Source organism: Culex pipiens, chromosome 2, assembly GCF_016801865.2.
Source record: "Culex pipiens pallens isolate TS chromosome 2, TS_CPP_V2, whole genome shotgun sequence".
NCBI lineage: Eukaryota > Metazoa > Arthropoda > Insecta > Diptera > Culicidae > Culex > Culex pipiens.
This window is the reverse complement of record NC_068938.1, coordinates 38339558-38361161: the sequence shown is the minus strand read 5'-3', so window position 1 is coordinate 38361161 and position 21604 is coordinate 38339558. Positions and strand designations below refer to the sequence as shown.

At 33.0% G+C, this 21604-nt stretch overlaps 2 protein-coding genes across 7 annotated transcripts in view; one reads left to right on the top strand and one right to left on the bottom strand.

The window, feature by feature from the left end:
- LOC120412843 (rab3 GTPase-activating protein catalytic subunit) overlaps positions 1 to 21604 on the top strand; it is a 285929-nt gene that overhangs the window by 76427 nt on the left and 187898 nt on the right. The window lies entirely within an intron of this gene.
- The window catches only part of LOC120425333 (leucine-rich repeat and fibronectin type-III domain-containing protein 3), a 253153-nt gene that overhangs the window by 73401 nt on the left and 158148 nt on the right, over positions 1 to 21604 (bottom strand). For all 6 annotated transcript variants that reach the window (XM_052707650.1, XM_039589815.2, XM_039589808.2 and 3 more), the window contains exon 3: positions 3010 to 3054. The gene's annotated coding sequence lies outside the window, so the exon portion shown is untranslated. The remainder of the gene's footprint in view (positions 1 to 3009; positions 3055 to 21604) is intronic.

Genomic DNA, 21604 nt, shown 5'->3' with positions numbered 1-21604 from the left:
ACGAATCAAAACCAGGGCAGTGCAAAACCGAGGCGTGCAAAACCATATTTTTTGAAAAATACGGTTTTTCTTTTTAGTTTGAGAATTTTATCCCGAAAACTGTAGTGAAGTTAAAATGCATACAAAATTTCGCATCTTTTGATACCTATATTGCAAATTATGAAAATTTGTGTATTTATAGAAAAACTACGGTATTTTTGGAAAATTATAGTTTTTTATCACAAATAAACTCAAATACAAACTCAAATTCCCTTTGTTTAAAAAATGGCACTTGATATTGTTTTTGATTATTTATAATTACTATATCATAAAAAAATATGTATGTTTAGTAAAAACATTGTCAATTTTACATGATTTTATATCATGGGGAATTGGGAAAATGTCGGAAATTTAAGAATGGGATTTGAGTGGTCACCCTGCTAAAAATACATTATTTGAAGAAAAATAGCATTAAACAATGTATTCTCATTAGTTTCGAGTGGATTATACAACCTTTTTTGTGTATTTTTCCAATTTCTTCGTAAATTCTTTTTGGCCACTCTGATGTTTTACAGTTATTTAGGATGAACCGTTGTGAATTATTGAGGGTTACACAATTTCGAAATAATATTTGCATTGGCTTAATCAATGAAGACAAATATTCAAAAAGATAATCAATGTTTTTTTCGTAGATTAAAAATTGCCTTTAATGACCTGCTTTATAGGGATATATTGAAATATAGACAGTAGAGTCTGTAATTTGCCACAGTTTTTTTCCTGCTTTTTAGAAGAAGAAGAAGGGAGCAACATTTGAAAATTCCCATAAGCGTACAACTTTGTGATATTTTAAATTAAAAGTTTGTCAGATCAATTCAGCAAAACATTTCTTTGGTTCTTTAAAGGGTCCGAATCTTCTAATTATTTGAGCGTTTGGTTGAAACTCTGACTGGGACAATTTGTCTGACAAATTTTTTTTGTGTGTTTTGATTTGAAGTAACGCATATTCAAACCCAATAAAATTAAGTGAATACAGCGTGCCCCAAACAAATCTCCAACACAATTTAAGTGTAAAAACACAGCAAAGTGCATTCCAGACCTAGTTTTCCTTTCTTCCTCTTCAAACTCAACCGTAACCTGGTCCAGGCCTCCCCTGTTTGCATTACGCCTCCTGCCAGCACTGCATCCACCGGCAGCAGAGTAGGTCAAATGCAAATGAATGTTGCTCGTCCAGTTTTCGCATCAGGTCATAGTCTCTTGCACCTCTCTTTGGAAATAGCCGTTCGGAAATGGATCAGCTAATCTTCAGGCCGGTCGTCGTCCGGTGGGTTTTCAGCAAACTAGTTTTCCACCGGTGGACATGTCCGCCGCACTTGTAGAGTTGCTGGCTGCTGTCCAGAGGTACCGTTTTGCTTTCCCAGCGGATCACTTGCTGCTGGCGTAAGGTTTGGGCTTGGCGTGAGCTCGTAATGAAACAGCTTTAAGTGATTTCCAGTGTTTCCAGTTGGAGGTGACTGATGCAGGGTTATCGGATTACCGTATGACTTCATCATTCCTGGAGGAGGTCTCTCCAAAGTAGCCAACGTAAGTTGCGAAAGCACTTTTCCAGGGGGAATGTTTACACGGTATCCATATCCCATAATTCTAGTGGAGTGCAACCCCCTTCCCTCTGCTTCCTAGCACAAAAGTCAAGGTGCAATTGCAGCCCAGCAGTAACGTTTCCCAAGTTATTTATTTCGGTCGGTTTGAGCCCGAATTTTGCTCACGTCGTCTGCGAGCTGGAACTCCTTCAGGGCGGACTCCACTACTCGTTCTCGAGAACTCGGCATTGTTGGCCAGAGAACCGGCAATTTGTATGTTTTCTTCGCGTGCACGTCGGATGTACGCGATGTAACGAAGCGCTACAAACTATTCCCCAAACTACAGCTTTGGAGAGTTACTTGGGGGAAGGCGTTGAAGGAGTCGAGGGAGAGCGTTTTTGGCGAATTGTCCATGGGCCAAGTTGGGCAGAGTAATTGTGGATTGGAGTGAAGTTTTGGTTTCCTCTTGATTCAAAAATGGTTTTTTAAAATTATTATTATAATTTTTCAAGTCATGAACTATCCTGAATTATTACAATAAATAAAAAAAGCTTTATTCAACTTTTCAAAATAACGTTGAAATCTTAACAGACAGTAGAACGAAAATAATCCAGAATTATTCATTTCTGTCACAATCACCAATATCCGGTTCCACCCTGCCCCGATATAACGGCACAGCCGGTTCCGAGTTGTAAAATGTTTTATAATTTTTTATTTCACTTTTTTCCGTTGCTCACTTCCTATTTTATTATCTCCTCGTGGCGGCCGCATGCCCTCAGTTACACTCAGCCACGATGGTCGAAGCAAAGTTTCCACGAGTTCGGTAGCTGTTGAACTGGATCAACCGGAAGCAAGGACGTAAATTCGTCGGATGCACATATTTTTCCACGATTTTTTGCTCTCTCCTAGTCCAAGAATGCACGAGCAAACGGTCCACTGGATGATGATGATGCAACTGTTTAAACATAAAGAAGCCAACAAGTTTGAGGGGGCTCGTCCGAAGGACGAGAGGATGGAAAAGCGGATTTTATTAACCACTTTTGATTTATGTCAGTGATTGGTATTTAGAACTTTTTTTAGTACCCGCTTCCTCCGGTTTGACTTTTACATGTGTGAATTTGCTACATAGTACAGGCCACCCCGGAAGAGAGCTGAAGGATTTTTCAGCTTTGCACCAGGCCACACACACACTCAAGGGTGGGAAAATTTATGGACAAGAACGGCGAGGACTTGAGAACGTCCTGATGGTTCAATGTGGTGCAGCAGTAGCTGAAGCAGCAACTATGATGGAAGGAGTGCTGCTCTCTGAGTGCAAATGGGATTTTCCGATGAATGGTGATTCATTATAGTTGGTTACACAATTTATTCGACGGGGATCAGGGATGATGTACTTTGCAGGGGGACGGTCGTAAAGAGTGATGGGAGGATGCTGATGAAAAAACGGCTCACTTACATTATTGTCATTTTGGGTGAAGTATCCACGGTGAAACAGATTTATCTGGAAGTAGGAGAGAAAAAAAAGAATTGGATTAGTATTAACTATAATCGACTGAAATTTTAAACTTATGTTATTTTGAAGAAAGACTCAGTTCAGTCGAGATTTTTAACTTTTTACAAAACATTTATTTTTTTACTAAATGTTGGGATTTTTTCAATATTTTATTATTAATAAGAAATAACAAAATGATTAAAATTATTTTCAATGAATAACTTACTTTTTATGCAAAATAAGAAAAGCCACTGAAAATTGAAAAAAAAGTCATAAAAATCAGGGAGCCAAGAATCATTACCATGAATATATATTTTCACTAAACCCTTTACGGCCTGAATTTTCAAAAACATGTTTTAAGGTAATGCTGGGAAACTGATTCTTTTGACCATATAAAAATTATAGGCCAGTTTTGAAAATATTGATATTTGGGTCATATATGGTCATCAGGCCTGGCTGCGTAAAACAAACACACTTTTTTTAAAAATATTTTTGCATTTAAAATCACTTTTGTACTTTATTTTTTTTTAGTTTAGGGCCACAAATCGGTTGCAGGTATTGGTAAGAATTTTTAAGAAAAAAACAAGGGTTTCCAGAAGCGTTTATTACTTGCCAGTCTGCCAATTAATTACTCAAATTACTGGTCAAAATGATTAATTACATTAATTACTTAATTACTTTTCACTACGATAAAAAACATTTAATTTAAATTTAAGTATTAATTTCTACGGTTCTAAACTAAATTTTTTATCACCTAAACTCCCAAGCTCGAGAAAAAGGGGGAATTTGAATGGAAATTCCCCCTTTCTCTCGAGCTTGAGAGTTTAGGTGTTTTAAATAGCTCATTCGATAGCTATTTAAAAAATTATGCTGTTTATTTTGTTGTGCCAATCTGGATATTATGAATTTTGCGTACAATTTTTATTGAAAATAGCTATAGGCGATCAAACGTCAAAAATGCCCTCCACTAGAGGGCGCTGAAACTTTGAGTGATGTTCACAAAATATCCTACAGCGAATGAATTGGTTTGAAATTTGGAATTGTTTTATTTTATTATAAAATTGACATTTTATTTAATTATACCATTTTCAGGTAAAAAATAAGTAGCTCAATTGATATTAACAATAATATTTGTTTTATGGCCAATTTAACCTGTTCATTATCTGATTCGAAATTCCATTATGTTTCACGTTTCAATCAACCGAACCCTTATCAATCAATTGCAAAAGAAGATTATTTAAGTTGACTTACGTGTTTTGAAGTCGTGTTTGTCATAAAAGCAAAAAATAAAAATACTGTACTGTTTTACTTCAATGTATGAATTTTAATTTAATTAATTAATAATTTAAAATGGTTTTCAGTTTATTGCAAATCGAATGCCATTAAAATATAAAGGTTGTTTGAAAAAAGGTCCCCTGATTTTTCGAGCCAAACATAAACTTTGACAAATATTTGCAGCAGCTCTTCATGAAAATTGTGAAATTCATCAAAATAATGTTAAGTTTTAAAATGTTTTTCAAACATTGGTTTGACATTACTTTGCATGTTTTTTTTCTCAAGCAAATTAAAAAAATCCGTTACTGAAAATACGGATAATGTGAAATGTGACATTTACATTGGATTTAATTTCTGCATCTGAATATTGGTCGATTTTAATTTCACTGAGTTTGATTTTTAACATTGAAACATTTGTCTCAGAAATATTTGGAAATTTTTCGGGGAAATAGCTCTTAATAGAGAGATGTTACAGGACTGTCAATTCCTGCAGATTATGAAAAAATATATTTTTATTTTTATTGATTTTTAAATGGCTATCACTTGAAAACTTTGTTTTTATCAATGTATAAGTATATTTTGGTTTTAAATATTTGATCCACATAAACTTAAAATAATTTTGACTGCCTATTAGAAGGAAAAGCATAAAAAATTAATCAATTCTAATGTAGTTCTTGCAAAAAAAAAGAAACATATTTTCATAATTACTTAATAAAAATGAATAGATTTCGGATTCACAAAACATTTTTCACTGGGTAATATATCATGGCGTTGCCTTTTGTTGTTAATCAGCTTCGATAAACAACATGATTAAAATAAATTTTAGGAGAGTTTTAGGAGAGAACTATGGTGAATAAGGCCTTCCTCATACAGAACCAGTCTATTTTAATCTTTGTGTTTCACTCTTATTTGAAATTAATAAAATACTGTTATAATAGATTATATATAAAAAGTAAATAGTGTTGTTGAAGAAGTACAATTAAAAATAATCAATTACTTTAATTACTCAAAAATTACTTTAATTACCAATTAATTACTTTAAATTACTCTAATTGCATGAATTACTAAGTAATTTAAGAATGACTTAATTACCAGCTGAAAATCAAAGTAATTATTAATTACTTGCCAGTCTGAGGCCTTGCTGGAAACCCTTGGAAAAAAAGTTACATTCGCAAAAAATACCCTTTTATTTTAAATAACTTATTTTCAATTAAAGTTGAATTCCCAAAAATATATATTTTTAGATTTTTGAAATATTTTGATAAGTTTAAGAGGACCAAAAAAGTATCTTTTGAGCCATAGAGAAGTTATGTTGCCACTGAATCATGAGTTTTAGATAAAACAATATTTTTTTCAAATCGAATTTTATGTAAAAAAAGCTTTTTCACATTATGTTTAATGAAAAATCAAATTTCCTACAAAAAATGACTTCCAAATATCAAAAAAAAGTTCACTGTTCCCGAATAATAAATAAGATTTTGAGAAAACATTGCTAATTTGCCAATTTCTTAGAAAAAATATCGAAAAACTGAGAAAATTTCCTAAGCAACCGTCAAATAAACATAGCTTTCTGAGATGCAGTCACTCAAGTGTTAGAAAACAATTAAATTTAAGTTTTTAATCGTCACCCAAACAACACTCAATATTTTGAAGCAGATATCTCTGAAAATATAAGTTCAAATTTAAATTTTGATTATTTTAAAAATTTTAAGTTCGTTACTTTGGGAATGTTAGTTTTGATTTTATTTTATTTTTTTCTTCTATAAAGTTGAGTGCAGTTTAGGTGAATTTAAAAAAACCTTAATTTTTAGGTTTCAGTGAATGCATTTCTGAAACGAATGAACCAATCTTAATTAGTCAAACTTTCATTAAATTTTCTCAGATTTTCGAAAAACAATATTTTCAGAAATGGGCTAAATGGGCAACATTTTTGAAAATCGATTTATGATTTTTTTTTGGAAAAATCGAACTTAAAGTAGTTACAATTCGAAAATTGTGTACTTTTATTAAACATGTGTTAAGTTTTTTTTTATTGCAGCGTTGATATGATATAAAAATGACAGAAAGAGTTTTTTTTTAATTAAATACATTTTTTTTCAAAAAGTATTTACATGTTCAAAAAATTACAACGAAGCTGCAATTCTGGCTGTACTACTCTAAATATCTTGCTTTATAAAAAAAAATAAAAAAATCTAAAAATACCAATTTTGAAAATTTTACTGTTTGTGAAAAATTGTTGATTTTTTGAGAGTGTATCATTTTTTTCTGAATAGTACAACTTTGCTGAAGAAACCAAATCGATCAGAAAATCTGTTCCCAAATTTTCGAATAATTACATCCCATTTTTATATGGGCAGTAGCTAAAAAGTTATGGAGACTTTTTTTTTGAGTTTGATCGGCTACTCAGTCTGGGCAAAGTGAAACGCTGTAACTCGAACCGCCCCAAAATTTTTGACCATAGCGACAGTGTGAGATATTTAATTGTTAAATTCAGTGTCCCTAAATGTCCTAATCTCACATTATTTGTTAATTTTAGTCAGTGTACCACCAGCTTTTGATGGAATTTATGACGTTAGCCTTAGAAAAGGCAACTAACAAGAAACGTCAAGCTATGTATGGTTTTTGTAATAAGTCCTCTACTATGCTTTTCTAACAATAAATTATTAATTAATAGTTCCCCCTGAAGAAGGCGCCAATCAGCGCCGAAACGTCGGACACAGCATAAACAGCGTTTCACTTTGCCCAGACTGAGTAGCCAATCAAACTCAAAATAATAACAACAGTCGAACTCTCATCAGTTATGGATACTTGTATGGGTAAACCGATGAAGCAAAATAGCTTCTTTATTCATAGGAAAGCCCCACAAAGTTTTAGATAAATAAAAAAAAAAACATAAATGAAATCCATTTCTGGCTTTCACGAAAAAATCATTATGAGACTTTGGAAATTTAAATATAAATAGTTGTGCAATCAACTTAAAACAATTTAAATTGAAAACTGGTTTTTGGTTTAATTTTTTTTTATTTCGATATACAGTATTTACCGCAAAAAAAAAATCCGCGAAAAACTTCAATTGCAATACATTTTAAACCTCAATTTCATCTCTTAACAAAGAACCAAAAAATATTTGAAAGCTAAAATCCAATCCCACCGAGTTGGAATGCTATCAAGAAAATTAAGTTGCAATATTGATGCGGGCAAATATTTACTGGCAAAACCAGTTAGTTGATGAACATTCTGGTCTGCCTCCACTAACAGAATTCAATATTTTTTGTGGTGGTGAGGAAAGACATTAAAAAATCGGTTCGATAAACTAATCGTTGGATTGTTTGTGAATGTGTGCGCATTACATTCTTCTAAACCATTCAGGAGCTTTTTTTTTGTTCTACTCGAATCTGTGCGCATTCTATTTGGAGATTGAATTTAATATCGACGTTCTGGAATTTGATGATGAATTTTTATGTTTTTTGCTTTCACTGGTGCATTGCAGTTTGTCTATCATGGAATGGGTTTTGCTGTTGGATGCAGTTGATTGGTTTCCCATTTTTTTGGTGTCAAATTGATTCACGTGGATGGTGTTCTAAACTTATAAAGAGTCGGATGACATTCCTGGAAAATCTGTGGAATTAATTTATTTCAGCTTAAAAAAAAACAAAAATGAAGTCCTCCTAACAAAAATTAAAAGTAATCAATTTCATCACGAATAATAATTCGTCGAAACTTCCTACCAAAGCGTAATAATCTTGGCATTCTTAATTAAATAAATTAATTTCAATATTAATTACCGTTGACGTGATACAGTGCCTTCGGCACAGGCATTCACCACACAGACACACTGGCTGCGTGCAGCTGTCTTCTACCATGGCAGATTAAAATTTATTTCAATAAACTATATTAAAAATTAAATTAATTTACCGCCGTGACACATGCACACCAATTTTCGTACCGACCACAAGGGATCAACGCAAGGGATAAACCCTTTGGTAAGTTTTTTTTTATTTAATTTTTTTCACACACAAAAAGGGAAGGAAAAAGGGAAAGTCATTAAATAAATTGCATTATGAATTGATATTACTGAAAGCATTTTTTTCTGTGGTTTCGAACATTTTTAAACTTTTGTTTCTAGAAAGCAAGGAAATAAAATGGTGATAAAAACATTTAAATGGGACAAACCCGAACAAGACAAATAAAATTGCTCAATGTTTTAAAAATCATTTCCTGCAGGTTGACCGTGTCCTGAACACATGACGTTAACGTTTTACTGTGAATTTTATTACACGCATTGGTAAATGTTGCCTTTCCCGAGCAATCCACGTTTTGAGTTTTTCCTACCGAATCCAAGGTTTTTTTTACTTAGATTCACATTTATCACTCCATTCATTAGATTAAATTTATTTTCTGTTTCCTTTCCGAAAACACGAAAAAACAGCTTTTCCCATGGCAGGTAATTTTTTTTCATACACAAACTCGCCCGAGGATATAATTTGCCATGACAGTGCACTGAAATCAACGAAACGGTCAATTTCCAACCCGGGGAAGTCCGATTTTCGCTCGATAACAAAGGTAGATGTTATATTCGCGGGAAAATTAAAAACCGTCACGACAAGCTTCGGTCACCGGGGTTTGTGCGTGGAAAATTGCCGGTGACACATACACAGGCCGCATACGCGGGAGTTGGTTTCCGCGCGAGGCAATGAGTGGAAAATGACATGCCACGGAAAGTTTTAATGATTATTTTGGTTGTGTTGCGGTTTTAACTGGGAGGCTTTTCAATGTTGAGTTTTTCTGTTTGTTTGTTTATGTTTTTATGTTGCAATTTTCAATATAGACTTTATTATTTTATTAATTAAAGAGGATCATACTAGTTGTTGTTTTTAAAATGCTGTAGTTATTATATGTCATATATCTTTTAGAAAAAAAATAGAAAACAAGCTGAAAAAACGTTCTATACACAATTTCAAAATCAGAGATTTTACGAAGATCGAAAACGCTAATTTTTACCTAACCAGCAAACTAAAAATACGGGTTTATTTATGTTGGCCCGTGAACTCCTATCCCGCATAAAAAAGTACCATATAAAAACTTTTTTTCATATGGTAATTGAACTTTAAACTATATTGTTACTACCATTTCCAAAAATGTTTGACTACTATTTTAAAAATGGTATTTATATGGTTGGCATGAATTTTTACTATCTCACAAATGGTTTAACCATCTGGCATAAGGGTGGTTAGCAATGGTAACCTTAAAAAACTCAGTACTATTTTCGTCAAAAAACTGTTTGTTGTATGGTAAATAAATGGTTTAAGTACTATTTGGCAAAAAGTAACCTTAAATCAAACAGTTCACAAATAGTTTAATATAGCTAAATTTTAATTTTGGGAAATTGAAAAAACGATTTCACAAATAGTTACCATTTCTCAAACTGTCATTGTATGATCCAATATGGTAATCAAATGGTAATTTTTTATCCGGGATGCCAAATCGGAGCACTTTTGATGTGGCGATTGTTTGACGTGAAATTTTCTGTATAATATTTTTTAACTTGTTTGCGAAATATTTTAGATTTTTTTAATTTTAATCGTAGTTTTGTCAGAACTGATTTTTTGAAAACTATTTTTTGCACTAGAGGATAATGCATTTTTCAATATTTTTTTCATTGTTAAAATTTTAGCTTGTAATTGAAATTTTGATATTTTTAATATTTTTATGTTATTTTTCGATCTGTGGTACAAAAATTCGAAATTTGCAGAAAAAAAACTTAAAAGAAACCTTATTTAAGTAAAAATACTAAAATTATCGTTTTAAAATGTATTTGAATAGGTGTTATTGAATTGAAAAAGTGTTTTCAACGGAAATTTTAATTTTCAAGAAAAAAATTTCCTTTGATTTTTTGGTGATTTATTGCGGATGGGAGGGGGTGAGAATATCACGTTTTTGATTGTTGAACAATTCGAACAAAAATATTGTTTTATCTTTTTTGCAACTCTTGACTTTTTTTTGATAAGGTCCTATAAACAAATGTAAACATTGAGTGTATCCCGCTTACTCCGATGGACTTTGACATAAGGTGTGAAAGGGATACACTCAATGTTAACATTTGTTTATAGGACCTTATCAAAAAAAAGTCAAGAACTGTCCAATTGTTGACACTTTGAAAAAACAAAAAATTTAAAAAGGCTAAGGCATTTTGGACGATCTACGCATTAATTTGATTTAGTAAAATGTGCTCTAGACCTGAATTTTTGATAATTTCGGATTAAGTTTTGAACAAGTTTTTTTTTTCGCAAAATTCAAGATATTTATAGTAACTTCGGTTGATTTATTGAAATTGATGAATTGCAATAGAGGAAGACTCTAGAATTAAAAAAAAAATCCGTTTTTTTTAATTGGGATGGAAGTTTGTCCATGACATTATTTTGCATCAATAATTATCCCATACATAAATCCATACAATTTTACGGGATATTTATTACAAAATGGGCATGTAAACATTCTAAAATCTGTTTCTGATCGATTTGGCGTCGGCAAAGTTTGAGGTTGTGATTGGGAATTAATAGAAAAACAAAAAAAAAATAACTTGACTCAATCACTAAATAGTTTGATTCCCAAATAAACTTTGTATATGTTTTAAAGGACCAATAAAAGCATCTTTAGCGCTGGAGTTTAGGAAGGTGCAAAATCTGGTTCCACAGATATTTTTTTTTTTTTTTTGAAAGCGTTGATTGTTAGTAAAACTTAAAATACTGTCATACAAGATTTGAAAAATCAGATGCTTTTTCTGATATGCAATCAAAATAATGGCAATAATGGTAAAAATACCGTTTTCAAGTTAAAGGCATTGAATGCTGATTTTTGTTTTGAAGAATGTACAGTTTTGTTTTTTGTTGCAGTTTTAAACTATTTTATGAAGCAAATAGTACAAAGCAGAAATGTTTGAAATGTTGTTTCCATTTTGTTGTACATAATAGGTTCAGAGTGTATGAAGAAAGCCGATTTTTAAAAGTTTAGTTTTAAAAATAGTATAAATTATTTCTAGGTTTTCTTGGTAAAATACTTAAAAATTTGATTTTTGATTTACAAATCCGGCTTTATCGTGCCATACTCCGTCTGGCAAAAAGCACAGCCCATAAAAATATAAAAAGATGAGATGATATTTAAAATAATAATAATTATTATTATTATTATAGTTTATTATTGACACTTTACCATAATTTGGCATTCTAAAAATAATGTTTCTGTGACTTTACATGTATGTGAGCAATTCCCCACGAACACTGGATTTAAAGACAATTTATGTTGCATTTTTTATTTATACAGCAATTCCCCACGAAAACAGCATGATTCGAAAAAAAAGTTCTCCGATCGGGCTCAAAATTTTTCTGGGGGATCCTTGGCCGAAATAATTAGACCCGTATTTTTTGTTTGGCCATTAGGGTGACCTACGCCGTGTTAGGGTGGTTCGAAAAATGGCAATTTTCGTCGATTTTCGCAAAAACCACTTTTTTCAAAAAATCATATCTCCGCGCCATTTCATCCGATTTTAGCTGTCCTAGACGCAAAAGAAAGATGATTAGTTTGGCTATTTGGGAAAAATAGTAAGAAGTTTCAAAAATCTAGCTTAACATTTGAAAAGGTTGAATGAAAACATAAAATGCTGTTTTGAAGGTCTCGGGACCAAAGAGCCTATGTCTGAAAATATTTTTATCGGATTCCTCGGAAAATTTCACATAATATATCAAAAAATGGTGAAGTTATGTTTTCGATACTCTGAGATACGATTTTTTGAAAATAAAAACTGGGTTTTTCGACGCGCCGCGCGCAAAAATGGGAAAATGACGAAAACGGGAAAAAATCGACTTTTTTCACTAAAACTGCGTTAACTTTAAAATTTTAGCGATGACCTATAGATGTTATGGTACCAAAAGTTGCGTCTTTCAATTAAAAAAGTTTTGGTACCCTAACATGTATAGGGCCAAGGATCCCCCAAAAAACTTTTTTTTCGAATCATGCTGTTTTCGTGGGGAATTGCTGTATACATAATGCTGATTTTTTTTCTAAAAGGTGCAGTTTTTTTTGCAATTTTTAAATATATTTTAGAGCAAATAGCACAAAAGCAGAAACTTTTTTTTCGAAAAGTTGAGATAATTTACTAAAAGTCCTAAAATATTTATTCAATAGTTAAAAATTTCATAAATATTGAATACGATTTTCAAATTAAAAATAAAGGTGAAAATATAATACAATAAGCCTGTTTGAAATGTTGTCTCCATTTTGTTGTACAAAATAGGTTCAGAAATGTAGAAAGCCGATTTTGAAAAGTTTGACTTAAAAAACGTTAAAATGATTCCTAGGTTTTCTTGGTTAAATACGTAAATATTTGATTTTTGATTTACAAATCCGGTTTAATCGTGCCATACTCTGTCTGGCAAAAAAATTATAAAAAAATCTCAAAAGGGCTTTAAGATCGCCATGCACATTTGAAAAAAATAAAAATAAATACCGCAACTCTTGCTATTTTTTGTCCCATAAAAAATATCCAAAAATTAAAAAAAAAACAAAAATAGTGTGTCACTTTTAAGTGACAAAAAAATAATTTAACAATCAGAATTTTTTTTAACGTGTATCTATTTTATTCACAAAGTCCTTTCAAGTTTACTCAAGACGCCAAATCAATCCAAATATTTCCTCGCGAGATACAGATTTTTGAATATTTACATTCCATTTTTGTATGGGCAGCTGCCATATTACCTGAAATGTATGGACGAACCGATAACAAAAAATTTCTTCTTTGGTCACAAGGAAGTTACCCACAAAGTTTAAAGATCAATAAATGCAAAAAAAAACCGATGGCTGAAATCGCAGAGAATTGCTCACGTTACTCCTGAAAACATTTAGTTTGGCAAAAAATTGCAGTTATTTAAAAAATCAGGAAAAAAATGCTTGTTTAAGAAAAATTCCAAATAAAAACTGATGATCCTGTGTTAAATTGATCATAACGTTACAATATCATATCTATTGATATTGTAAGGTTATGACACAAATCCATGAAAGGACTCTGAAAAATCGTCAGATTTGAACATTCTCAAGACCATAAACCGTTAATTCCCATCAAAAATAACAATGACGACCATTGTCCTTCTTCCGCCCGTGGAGTCGTTTTCAATCGAACTCAATTGACAAAATCCATCCGGGGGAAAAAATATCCTGATTGCTAGGCATTTGCCAAAAAAAGGATAATGTGTGAATGGGTGGCAAGGCATCACGCGGAAAATCCTTTTTTACGACAATCCTCGCGTGCTCTTAGCCATGGGCGCGTCAAAGTAAAATATTATGACGCCCGGGCACTGTGGAAAATATTTTCGTAATTTTTCACTGCTCAAAATAAGTAGAACTCCGCAATTTTTATCACCGTGACTTACTGCACATGAGTGTGTGAGTGACGGAATTTGGGCATTTTCCCGGAAAATGACAATGATGAAGCGTGGCGGCGGTTTCGGCCTCTTTGTTTGGCCACCGGTTTTGGAATCGCGTGGGAGCTGGGGGAGGGGTTACAATCACTGCTGAGTGAATGAAAAATATTTATTTTATGGACCATTCTACTTTTAGCGCCGGTTCGGTGCAAATCCTTTGACGTAATTTTTGGAGCTTGGGTGATAATATCCCTCATTTTTTCCCCCTCAACCAGAAGTCAAGTGTGGAAGTCGGTGAGGAAAACTTGGTGGAATTCAGAATATACGCATTGTTGTAATTATGGATCCATTGTGAATTCAAAGGGGTTGTTAAATCAAACGATGGAGTGCACTGATGCAATGGATTAATGGAAGAATAATGACTTGTTTTATTTTCAGGAAATTTTACAGATTTTTGAACTCCAAGAGGATGGAAATAAGCAGGGTCAACTAAAGCTTTCTGATGTGTCATGTGAATTATGATTTTTTAAACATAATTTAATTATTTTTGATGATTTTTTTGTTAAAACTTTTCCAACAAAAATATAAACCAATCAACTTGTTTCACTGCCGTTTATCATTCGCCTTCAATTGACGGTTTCACTTCCGGACACTGAATTGTTAAATATAATCCTTAGAACAGTTCCAAATTTCCGGCCGAACATCCCCAAACAAACTCGTCACTGGCCTCCCGCTATTGCAGTCGTCATAAACATCCGCAAGTCAACTTGGACGGCCATAATTGATGAACAATAAATCAAAATTTGTCAACTAGCGCGAAGACCTAACCACGATGCGTCATCACGATTTTCCCGATGATGTTTTAGGCCCCCGCCAAAAACATCAGCACTACTATATTGCGAAAGTCTACAACCCCGCCCGCAGCGAGTATGATTTGGCAAATTCACGTTCGCGGCTGACTAACTCCAGGAGCACTCCGGAGGTCGTACATCCGGTCGTTCCGGTTGTTTTAGCGAAATCCGACAGCGAGTTCGCGGCCGTTATAATAATATGTGTGCGTGTCTCAACCGGGCGCAGGTGTTGACGTTGGCGGTTCTTCCGAAATCGAACGTCGAACGAACGGGTGATGACTTTATTCACACAGGCGCGCGCGCGTTTCTGACTGATGGGATTTCGAAATTTGTGCCAATCGGGTTATTGTGCTTCCGTTGAGAGCTGTGAAGCAGCTGGTTCGAATGTTTGAACGGCATGTCGGTAAAAACAATTCCGCGCAAATTACGGCCTAAACGAGTTTCGATGAAATATGGCTGTGGTTTTCAGGAGAGTTCTTTATTGTTGTAGGTAGTTAAGTTAGATTTACGGTTTAAGTTAAAATTTTGTCGATTTAGTTGAAATGATCGCAATTATTCGAACTTAGATTTTTTACTCCCTATTTTGAGGTCATGTCGAGAAAATCTGAACAAAAAAAAACAATAAAATTGCTTGGAATCAAAATACAAAGTGTTTCATTAAATTCATTAAAATCAAGATTAACTTTCAATATTTGACCAAAATTAATAATCTTGTGTTCTCTCAGGTGTTTCATGTCGAAAAAACTGCATTTTTCCAAAAAAAAAATCACTAAAACTATTTAGGAGCTTTCTTTATGACTAAGTTTAGTGATTTCAAATCAAATCATCAAATTTCGTAGGAACTCCACGGAACTAAAAAAATTAAAATAACAGAAATGGGCTGACATTTAAGATAAAAATAATATTCAATTGCTTATCCCTTTTAATCTTAAATAAAACAAGCTTGAATTCTTAATTTTCTTTTGGAATTCTACCTTTGACATTAAGAAGTCATCAAATTGTTATTTCACGGCATAAACTTAGCAAATTAATCACAATCATTAGGCCGATGCAAATATTGTTAAAAGTTTTTGTCCCTAGGCTCTGGCCAGGGTCGAATTTTAAAATAACAAGCCATAGTTGAGCAATTCTCTGAGATTTCGGTCATTCGATTTTTTTTGTATTTTTTAATCCGGCTGAAACTTTTTTGGTGCCTTCGGTATGCCCAAAGAAGCCATTTTGCATCATTAGTTTGTCCATATAATTTTCCATACAAATTTGGCAGCTGTCCATACAAAAATGATATGTGAAAATTCAAAAATCTGTATCTTTTGAAGGAATTTTTTGATCGATTTGGTGTCTTCGGCAAAGTTGTAGGAATGGATATGGACTACACTGAAAAAAAAAATGATACAAGGTAAAAAAAAATTTGGTGATTTTTAATTTAACTTTTTGTCACTAAAACTTGATTTGCAAAAAAACACTATTTTTAATTTTTTTTATTTTTTGATATGTTTTAGAGGACATAAAATGCCAACTTTTCAGAAATTTCCAGAATGGGCAAAAAATCTTTGACCGAGTTATGACTTTTTGAATCAATACAGATTTTTTCAAAAAATCGAAATATTGGTCGCAAAAATTTTTTAACTTCATTTTTAGATGTAAAATCGAATTTGCAATCATAAAGTACTTTAATAAATTTTTGATAAAGTGCACCGTTTCCAAGTTATAACCATTTTTAGGTAACTTTTTTGAAAATAGTCGCAGTTTTTCATTTTTTAAAAATAGTGCCCATGTTTGCCCACTATTGAAAAAAATATTTTTGAAAAGCTGAGAAAATTCTCTATATTTTGCTTTTTCGGACTTTGTTGATACGACCCTTAGTTGCTGAGATATAGCCATGCAAAGGTTAAAAAACAGAAAAAATTATGTTTTCTAAGTCTCACCCAAACAACCCACCATTTTCTAATGTCGATATCTCAGCAACTATAGGTCCGATTTACAATGTTAAAACATGAAACATTCGTGAAATTTTCCGATCTTTTCGAAAAAAATATTTTCAAAAATTTAAAATCAAGACTAACATTTCAATCGGGCCAAACATTCAATATTACGCCCATTTGAAATGTTAGTCTTGATTTAAATTTTTTGAAAATATTTTTTTCGAAAAGACCGGAAAATTTCACGAATGTTTCATGTTTTAACATTGTAAATCGGACCTATAGTTGCTGAGATATCGACATTAGAAAATGGTGGGTTGTTTGGGTGAGACTTAGAAAACATCAATTTTCCTGTTTTTTAACCTTTGCATGGCAATATCTCAGCAACTAAGGGTCGTATCAACAAAGTCCGAAAAAGCAAAATATAGAGAATTTTCTCAGCTTTTCAAAAATATTTTTTTCAATGGTGGGCAAACATGGGCACTATTTTTAAAAAATGAAAAACTGCGACTATTTTCAAAAAAGTTACCTAAAAATGGTTATAACTTGGAAACGGTGCACTTTATCAAAAATTCACTAAAGTACTTTTTGATTGCAAATTCGATTTTACATCGAAAAATGAAGTTGAAAAATTTTTGCGACCAATATTTCGATTTTTTGAAAAAATCTGTATTGATTCAAAAAATCATAACTCGGTCAAAGATTTTTTGCCCATTCTGGAAATTTCTGAAAAGTTGGCATTTGATGTCCTCTAAAACATATCAAAAAATAAAAAAAAATAAAAATAGTGTTTTTTTGCAAATCAAGTTTTAGTGACAAAAAGTTAAATTAAAAATCACCAAATTTTTTTTACCGTGTATCATTTTTTTTCAGTGTAGTCCATATCCATACCTACAACTTTGCCAAAGACACCAAATCGATCAAAAAATTCCTTCAAAAGATACAGATTTTTGAATTTTCACATATCATTTTTGTATGGACAGCTGCCAAATTTGTATGGAAAATTATATGGACAAACTAATGATGCAAAATGGCTTCTTTGGGCATACCGAAGGCACCAAAAAAGTTTCAGCCGGATTAAAAAATACAAAAATTAAAATTAAAGAAAAAAGACCGATTCCGTAGAGAACTGCTCAGTTTCAAGATTTGCATGGAAAAAGTATTTTAAAATGCATTTTACACTAGTTCAGTTGTTTTGCAATCATTAGTTTTCAAAAAATGTAAGATTTGACGAAAACAAAAATTTTAGCGAAATTTTTTTTTCCGGTACTGTACATCGAAAATTCACAAAAATTCTAAAGATTTTTAAATCAACCTAATCATGCAAACAAAATTTCTAAACTCATGGGAATGCATTTTAAATAGATTTCAGTTGATTGCAGTTTAATTTCCATTGAAATTTTGAAGTTTGTTGAAACAATTTTTTTTGCCCTCTGATTTTTCGGGCCAACTTTGAGCGTGGGGGGGGAGGGGGGTGACAATACATTTCTAATCTAATCTAATCTAATCTAATCTAATCTAATCTAACACAAACGCAGCCAGTCCGATGAAAGCATGCTGGAAAGTCTTGTGATTAGATTACGCCCCAAGCACTTTTCTTGTCAATATTAATAATTGCAGTACATCCGAGAACACCCGAAAATGAATTGCAAAAATTAAAGCGGCCAGCCCTACTGCGTTGTGTTTACCGCAGAGAGGATTCTGTGAACGGATCACATTTCACAGAATCTACAGGGAAGGAAGCATGCGTGGACATACCGTACCAAACGCTCCGAATCAGTTGTGGTTGGGTGTGTAAGTGTAAATTTGGCAAATAATTATATTTAGAGGGGGGTTCGTGGAAATGGAAAAATGAGTATTGGGAAAATGGAAGATGGAGAAGGGGTAGGAAGGATATTTCATTTAATCAATAGAATATCATTTATATTGGTATGGTACGTATGTTAAACAAAAAACAGCAAAAAATTATGGAAAGATCTCACCAAAATCTGGATATCTTCAATAAGCAGCTTCAATCTTCATTTTCCTGCAATTGGAATTGGACGCAGCCTGACGGCGTGACGATCGTCGCCTCCTCTAGGTTCTTGATAGTTTTCGGTCTACGAACCAAATCGAATAGAATCTGCTTCCATTTAGGGGCTGTTTAAGTGAAGGGACAGGCTCCGCAGGTTGCAAACAGCTTCTGGCTTTGCCGGAAGGGAATCTTGACCGTTCCACCATACGAAAAAGTTCACGGAGAGCTTCACTTTTGTCTTCAGCCACATTAAGATTCTTTTGCAGAATAAAGTCATCCGAAAAACAAATCCGAAAGCGTCGTGGAATTTTGTAAAAATTGGCCAAAAGATGCCAACGAGAAATACCCAACTTGAAAAATAACCCGGAGAAAACGTCAAATTTACGGCACTGAAAAAATTTACGTCCAAACTCGCCCATGGCAACTTCGATCTCCGGAGGGGGGTGACAAAAAATTTAAATAAAATTTGTACCAGCCTTAGTTTTCAAAAAAATATTGTTTTTGTCTCTGAATTAAAAAAAAACCTATATTTCAAATTTAAAGCATTTTTTTATTCGAAGCTACAAGTATCTATTTAATCTTCATGCCTTTTTAAAGTGCTACAGTTGCTATTTGAAAAACATACAAAATATGAATAAAGCATTTAACCAAAAAAATCCAGCAAAGGTTTGTCCAGTCTGAGATGTCAAAACTTACAATTTGGAAAATGCCTAAGAATTCAAAATTCAATTTAAAAAGCAAAAACAAAACATACTGAAAATTTTACAATCGGTTGTACATTTTATTTTTTCAATGAAAAATAATATTTTCATAACCATAAGCCTAAGGGACCATCCATAAACCACGTGGACACTTTAGGGGGGGGGGGGGGTTGTACATTTTATTTTTTCAATGAAAAATAATATTTTCATAACCATAAGCCTAAGGGACCATCCATAAACCACGTGGACACTTTAGGGGGGGGGGGGGTATGGCGATTGTCCACGCTCCATACAAAAAAAGTTTTTTTTGTATGGACAATTGTCCACGAGAGGGGGGGGGGGGTGGGATTTCCAAAAAAGTGTCCACGTGGTTTGTGGATGGTCCCAACCTGCAATAATCATTTGATGGTTCCGAAAATAAAATATTGTTTTGAAGTTCTTTATTCGATGTTTTTTCTTTCAACTACACGGATAGAAATCTTGTAAGCTAATCGTTACCATTTTTTGATTTAAATGCTCAAAATCGACAACATCGTTGTTCAAAACGATTTTTTGACGATTTTGGAAACATTTCAAATTCGACAACATAGAGTTAACGGATTAGCTTACAGTATTTCTATCCGTGTAGTTACATATTAACATTAATTTCTTATTACATTCTGCATCAATTGTATGTTAATGTTTTTGTTCCTTTCAAATATTAGAGTTCAATACAAGAGTTTAAAAAGTAAATAACACGTCTTTTTTAAACTTATCAAATTTACACTTCAAACCTTTATGGATAAAATATTTGGTAAATTTATGATTGGCTATTGTTATTGAAATCCAGAAAATCCTAAAATTTCACGGGATTTCGTGAAATATTGGAAATTAATTAATTTCACGTTGTCCGTGAAATCGTGAATATTTACTGACCCAACTTATGAACAATGAAGCCATTTTGTGTCAATGTTTCACCCATACAAGCAGGGCTGAGCTGTAGGTTAGTCGAGGTTAGTCGTCGACTAACAAGTTCTTTAACAAAAATGTCGCCCTCCTTAAACCATTTGGCGCCCTCAACAGGGCCCAAGAGAAACTTTGCATTTTGCAAATTTGCCAAGTTGCCGATTTGTGCTGCGCCTTTTTGAAAAAGATAAAGCGCCCCCTCAGGAAGCCCCAGGGCGCCCAAAATGCCATTTTTGCAAATTAAAAAAAAAAAGAGCCTAAGGGAGATCAGGGCTGAGCTGTAGGTTAGTCGAGGTTAGTCGTCGACTAACAAGTTCTTTAACAAAAATGTCGCCCTCCTTAAACCATTTGGCGCCCTCAGCAGGGCCCAAGAGAAACTTTGCATTTTGCAAATTTGCCAAGTTGCCGATTTGTGCTGCGCCTTTTTGAAAAAGATAAAGCGCCCCCTCAGGAAGCCCCAGGGCGCCCAAAATGCCATTTTTGCAAATTAAAAAAAAAAAGAGCCTAAGGGAGATCAGGGCTGAGCTGTAGGTTAGTCGAGGTTAGTCGTCGACTAACAAGTTCTTTAACAAAAATGTCGCCCTCCTTAAACCATTTGGCGCCCTCAACAGGGCCCAAGAGAAACTTTGCATTTTGCAAATTTGCCAAGTTGCCGATTTGTGCTGCGCCTTTTTGAAAAAGATAAAGCGCCCCCTCAGGAAGCCCCAGGGTGCCCAAAATGCAATTTTTGCAAATTAAAAAAAAAAGAGCCTAAGGGAGACATACAAGTCTCAATATAATTTTGGTAGCAGTCCATACAAAAACGGTACGTAAATATTCGAAAATTTTATGTGTCCGGCAAAGTTGTTGCTCTTGATTAGGACTATTCAGAAAAATAGGTGCAAGGGAAAATAGACTCTAAAATTATTTTTTTACATAAAAAAAAATATTTTCTAAGATTTTTGATATTTCTAAATGTTTTTTAGGGGGCACAACCCAAAATTTTTGAGCCACAGAGAAGTACGGTCATCAATTTTGCTGCCGAGCCATTATTTTGAAAAAAAATGAGTTTTATTTAGAAAAAAGTGGAATATCACTTTAAAAAATGCGGAAAAAACCAGAGTAAAGCATATAAAAAAATAAAAAAATAAATTTGTGAAATTGATTTAAGTGCAAAAATAGTTAATTTGAAAATCGACAAATCTAGATTAAATTTTCAAAACAACCTATCCCTCATGGGTTTCCTATGCAGATAGGACCTTTTGAAAATTTAATCGAGAAATGCTTTCCGTGCACCTGTTTTTTTAAATAGTTTTCATCAATACATACAATTTTGCCAAAGACAACAAATCAATAAGAAAATTCCTTCAATATATCGTCAGCTGTGTGCTATCTTGTGACATAGACCATTTTGGTCGAAAATGAGTTAATGATGACGTTTTGCTATACTTAACAAATACTA